This window comes from Heteronotia binoei, chromosome 4, assembly GCF_032191835.1.
Source record: "Heteronotia binoei isolate CCM8104 ecotype False Entrance Well chromosome 4, APGP_CSIRO_Hbin_v1, whole genome shotgun sequence".
In the NCBI taxonomy this organism is placed as follows: domain Eukaryota; kingdom Metazoa; phylum Chordata; class Lepidosauria; order Squamata; family Gekkonidae; genus Heteronotia; species Heteronotia binoei.
Window position 1 is genome coordinate 12,831,261 of NC_083226.1, and position 6,577 is coordinate 12,837,837.

Here is a 6,577-nt window from a genome sequence, read left to right on the forward strand (position 1 = left end):
GCTCATACCTTCAACAGATTTTTGGTCTCTAAGCTACTACCAATATAGCTGCCATCTAAAACATCTTGTAGAGGATCTCTGGTCAAGGGGTTAGATCAGGGTGGCTAAACTTGCTTAACGTAAGAGCCACATGGAATAAATGTCAGATGTTTGAGAGGTGCAAGACATGAACGTCAGATGTCTGAGAGCCAAGAAGGGAGGAAGGAAGGCAAATAGATGGGAGGAGAGGGGGGAGGGAGAGAGATGGAAATAAAGCAACTTTCATTTCAAATGCATTCTCCAAGCGGGCTGACAGGGTGGTGGGGGCTTCAAGAGTAGGGTTGCCAAGTCCAATTCAAGAAATATCTGGGGACTTTGGGGGTGGAGCCAAGAGACTTTGGGGGTGGAGCCAGGAGACATTAGGCGTGAAGCAAGATCAAGGCTGTGACAAGCATAATTGAACTCCAAGGGAGTTTTGGCCATCACATTTAAAGGGACGGCCACCTTTTTAATTCCTTCCTTCCATAGGAAATAATGAAGGATAGGGGCACCTTCTTTTGGGGCTCATAGAATTGGACCCCCTGGTCCAATCTTTTTGAAACTTGGGGGGTATTTTGGGGGGAGGCACTAGATGGTGTACTGAAAATTTGGTGCCTCTACCCCAAAAAACAGCCCCCCCCAGAGCCCCAGATACCCGCGGATTATTTTCTATGGGAATAAATCTCCTTAGGGAATAATAGAGTTCCCAGCAGACATTTCCCTCCCCTCCCCCCGCTTTCTGATGACCCTGAAGTGGGGGGAGGGCCTCCAAACCGGGGGATCCACTGCCCCCACCTGGGGATTGGCACCCCTATTCAAGAGCCACACAATGTTTGTGAAAGAGCCATAGTTTGGCGACCCCTGGGTTAGATCTTCTTTCACTGTTTCACTAGCAAAGGGGCTGTCCTCTGGTGGACTGGGCCTTTTCCAGATGTGAGTTCTTGTCTGGTGTGGCCTTCCTTCCCACTCCCATGTTCTGAAATGGATGCACGAGCCTCTATCTATAGAACAAAGATTCATATGTGGGATAAATTATATCATGTCATAAACTGGAATACTAGAAAATGGAATTAAATAGTCCCAGATACAAAGCTTCCTTTGTTTGTAAGAACCTTTTTCGGGGAAGAAAAAAAAAATACTTGGGAGCTGAGTTGGGGGTCTTGATATAGTATACAGGTGTTAAAGGATTTTCTTTTTAAAACCTAATGAAAACCCCCTTCCTCTATTTAGGAGATAAAAAAACTCATTTCGAGGCTTTTCTGTTAGCAAAGTAAGCCATTTTATTTAAGAATGAATTCTTTCCCACACCAGCTCGTTCGCCAACGAACTGACATTCTCAGTATACACATAGTTCATTCTTTATGCCAAAAAAAGGACAGACTTCAGTAACTCATAGGATGGCAGAATTCACTCCGCTTTTGTTTTACAGAAAATTTCAAATCCCTGGGAGACCGTAACATGCAAACAATCCTTCTACGGCTTAAAAGAGAGAGACACGAGTCACCACACTGAGACCATGAAAATAGTTGCCTAAAAAGTTCAAAGATGTTAATAAAATTTGGGCAAGGGTGAGAGAAGGGACAGAAACATCAGAAATATCGACACCTAATTACGAACATAATCGATCTCATGCCCAGTGACCAAATGGTTGTGAGGAAATTGGATCCTTACTCAGTATTTTAATGATGAACTAAATTTCTCTGACGACGTAGAACAAATTCTCAGGTACTTAAGAAGAAGATATTGGATTTATATCCCGCCCTCCACTCCGAAGAGTCTCAGAGCGGCTCATAATCTCCTTTATCTTCCTCCCCCACAACAGACACCCTGTGAGGTGGGTGGGGCTGAGAGGGCTCTCATAGCAGCTGCTCTTTCAAGGACAGAGTCTCAGAACGGCCTACAATCTCCTTTCCCTTCCTACCCCACAACAGACACCCTGTGAGGTGGGTGGGGCTGGAGAGAGCTCTCACAGCAGCTGCCCTTTCAAGGACAACCTCTGCCAGAGCTATGGCTGACCCAAGGCCATGCTAGCAGGTGCAAGTGGAGGAGTGGGGAATCAAACCCAGTTCTCCCAGATAAGAATCCACACACTTAACCACTACACCAAACTGGCTCTCCAGCATCTGGGAGAACTAGATTTGATTCTCCACTCCTCCACTTGCACCTGCTGGAATGGCCTTGGGTCAGCCGTAGCTTTCGTAGGAGTTGTCCTTGAAAGGGCAGCTGCTGTAAGAGCTCTCTCAGCCCCCCCCCCACCTCACAGGGTGTCTGTTGTGGGGGTGGGGGAGGTAAAGGAGATTGTGACCGCTCTGAGACTCAGAGTATAGGGCGGGATATAAGTCCAATATCATCATCATCATAACACACGACTTCCTAGGAGTGCCCCAAATTTCTGTAAAGAGGCCGAATGCAATTCTAAGATATGCTAATGGGCTGGATGGAACTTTGGCTGCTCTCTATTTTGCACATCAAGGCAGACCCAGGAGCAACTGACACGGCTGTAATCTCATCCTTACCGCTTGAGGCACATGGCTCCGGATGATGAAGAAGAGACTCTTAATTGCCTACAGGCAGCCATTCAGCTCCTGGGCTCGCTCCATCCTCCTGTTCTAGAAAGAAGCAAGAAAACACAAGAGTCAGCCGATTACAGGGAATGAGTGGCGCAGGCAACCCACAGCCCTAATGAGACCATCAGCAGTAATGAGGGAACGAATCCCCCCTCATGAATATTGCAGGTCTCCACTTGAATATTCTAATAGCTGAGTTGGCCAAATCTAAGGATACTTACATCCGGTGACTGGAGCTGTTAATAGGGAAGGCAGAGCTTTCTAGGAAAGGAAAGGTCCCCTGTGCAAGCACCAGTCGTTTCCGACTCTGGGGTGACGTAGCTTTCACAACGTTTTCACGGCAGACTTTTTACGGGGTGGTTTGCCATTGCCTCCCCCAGTCATCTACACTCCCCCCCCCCCCCGCAAGCTGGGTACTGATTTTACCAACCTCGGAAGGATAGAAGGCTGAGTCAACCTGGAGCCGGCTACCTGAAAACCCAGCTTTCACTGGGATCGAACCCAGATCGTGAGCAGAGCTTAGGACAGCAGTACTGCAGCTTTAACGCTCTGCGCCACGGGAAGTCCCCCAGACACCCTAGATTTGCAGAAAAATGTGATATTTAAAAAAAAAATAAACGGAAGGGGTTTGAAAACCCCACCAAATAATAAAAAGAGCACCTGTCGCTTTAAGAAATGGATTCCTTCAGTGGCTGTTGCTAGGCAACTACAGCATTCCAGGCTTGAGGTTTTCCAGGGCTGTTTTCGCCTTTGAGAGAGGACTCAGGCTGGGCCTGAAGTCAGGGCTGTCAGGTTGGGAAATTCCTTCAGATTTGAGGTGGAGTTTAGGGAGGACAAGATGGGAAAAGAGGAGGAACCTCAGCCAGGTAGAACGTCATGGAGTCCACCATCCAAAGGGACGGTGGCTCAGTGGTAGAGCATCTGCTTGGGAAGCAGAAGGTCCCAGGTTCAATCCCCGGCATCTCCAACTAAAAAGGGTCCAAGCAAATAGGTGTGAAAAGCCTCAGCTTTAGACCCTGGAGAGCCGCTGCCAGTCTGAGTAGACAATACTGACTTTGATACTGACTTTGATGGACCAAGGGTCTGATTCAGTATAAGGCAGCTTCATATGTTCATATGTTCAAAGCTGCCATTTCCTCCAAGGGGAAAGATCTCTGTGGTCTGGAGATCAGTTGTATCTCCAGGTGGAAGTTGACAACCCTAGTCAGCTGACAACAGGACAGGTCCTCTTGTGGATCAAAAACTGGCTAATTAATAGGAAGCAGAGAGTGAGTATAAATGGGCAGTCTTCGCAGTGGAAGACAGTAAGCAGTGGGTTGCCGCAGGGCTCAGTACTGGATCCCATGCTCTTTAACTTGTTCATAAATGATTTGGAGTTGGGAGTAAGCAGTGAAGTGGCCAAGTATGCAGATGACACTAAATTGTTCAGAGTGGTGAGAACCAGAGAGGATTGTGAGGCACTCTAAAGGGATCTGTTGAGGCTGGGTGAGTGGGCGTCAACATGGCAGATGAGGTTCAATGTGGCCAAGTGCAAAGTAATGCACACTGGGGCCAAGAATCCCAGCTACAAATACAAGTTGATGGGGTGTGAACAGGCAGAGGCTGACCAAGAGAGAGATCTTGGGGTCGTGGTAGATAACTCACTGAAAATGTCAAGACAGTGTGCGATTGCAATAAAAAAGGCCAACGCCATGCTGGGAATTATTAGGAAGGGAACTGAAAACAAATCAGCCAGTATCATAATGCCCCTGTATAAATCGATGGTGTGGTCTCATTTGGAATACTGTGTACAATTCTGGTCACCACACCTCAAAAAGGATATTATAGCATTGGAGAAAGTCCAGAAAAGGGCAACTAGAATGATTAAAGGGTTGGAACACTTTCCCTATGAAGAAAGGATAAAACACTTGGGGCTCTTTAGCTTGGAGAAACGTCGACTGCAGGGTGACATGATAGAGGTTTATAAGATTATGCATGGGATGGAGAAAGTAGAGAAAGAAGTACTTTTCTTCCTTTCTCACAATACAAGAATTCGTGGGCATTTGATGAAATTGCTGAGCAGTCAGGTTAAAACAGATAAAAGGAAGTCCTTCTTCACCCAAAGGGTGATTAACATGTGGAATTCACTGCCACAGGAGGTAGCGGCGGCCACAAGCATAGCCAGCTTCAAGAAGGGATTAGATAAAAATATGGTGCAGAGGTCCATCAGTGGCTATTAGCCACAGTGTGTGTGTGTATTGGCCACAGTGTTACACAGAGTGTTGGGCTGGATGGGCCACTGGCCTGATCCAACAGGGCTTCTCTTATGTTCTTATGTGACACAGAGTGTTGGACTGGATGGGCCATTGGCCTGATCCAACATGGCTTCTCTTACGTTCTTATGTGACACAGAGTGTTGGACTGGATGGGCCATTGGCCTGATCCAACATGGCTTCTCTTATATTCTTATGTTAACAACCACTGGGTGCCATGATACCCCCCCAGCTAGCATGACTCAACTGGCTGGTTGCTACTGTTGGACATCCACCACCCTGTGAAAGCCAGAGTAACACTTGTGAGACCCACATTTGAATCCCCATTTGGCTGTGGAAGCTCACGGGGTGATCTGGAACCAGTCACATACTTTCAGCTTAACCCACTCCACAGGGTTGTTGTGAAGATAAAAAGGAGGAGAGGGGAATAATCATTGGGGAGAAAAAGCGGGGGCATGCATGAAGGCAGTACATCATTACTATAGCCAAAGGTGGGAGGCAAAGACAAGGTAGGCTGATGAATAGCTGAGAAGGAGGGAATGAGGCAGAGGAAGGGGAGAGGATATGGGGGTTAACAGGAGGAGGGAAAGAGGAAACAGTGCAGGGAGGGGGATACAGGAAAAAGGCACGTCCTCCTCAGGCCTTTGAGGTTTCCCTACCATGCAAGCAGTACTCCCTCCAAGCTGAGTTAGTATGAGCTAGCTCACAGATTTTTAGTCTCCAGCTCACACATTTTTGTCTCGTTCACAAAGCTCATTGGCTGTTCATGAGCCAATGAGTATCACTCAGCGTAACACTACCATTAAACGGATGAGGCTGAAGCCATATTCACTACCCCAATTTCCTTGGAAGGAAGTTGAGATAGAGATTCAGACTATTCCTGACAGACGTCCCCTTCCCAAGTTTCTGTTACTGGTTTTGCCGTTTCCAAAAGAAAGATGCTGTTCCTGTACGAGCCAAAAGCCAAAGTTTGCAATCCATTGCATACTTTCTTGGAAATAAATCCCACCGGCGAAAATTAAAATTTGCAAATTTGTTTGGTCCAGACCAGCATCAAAGTGGGAAATAGTTCAAAACGGTACAAAACACCGGAATCCTCTAGGAGGAATTCTCTATCTGTGGGCGACTCCCCAGTTCTTCAAATGCACGTGGGACTCTGTCAGCCAGGAAATCGGTTCACGTCACTTGCGTCCCATCTCCAGTCCCAAAATCACTAATACAGCCCTGACCTTTCCAATGAGCATACCGGGCAAGAAATGCACAAATGCAAGCAGCAAAAACAGGAGCGTCCCAATTAGGGGCTTGCAAGTAATCCCTATTAAGGGATCATGTGTGTGCGGCGGCTGTACACACACAATGCCCCTCAATTCAGAAATTAAAGAGTTTCGAGCAGAAAGTTCCTTCCTCCGCAGCCACAAGACTGAAAGGGCCCCCTTGGGGGGGGTGCAGCTGAGGGGCGGCCAGCCACACTCCCCCCTCCCCTCAGGGCACCAGACCTCTCTCGGTTGTCCTTCCGCTAGAGAAGGTTTAAACAGCAGCAAGGCGTCTGTATTCTTCTCCAGTTAAGGCGACCTGCTTCCTCCTCTCCCAAACTGGCTTCACAACAACCCTGTGAGGTAGGGCAGACCCTAATGAAGACCTCAGCCATCTGTTCTGAGTTCAGCCCTAAAAGGCAACCTGTTACATGGGCAAAAAGTAGAGCCAGAAGTAGGCAGAGTGCGGGGTACCTAATCTCAGTAT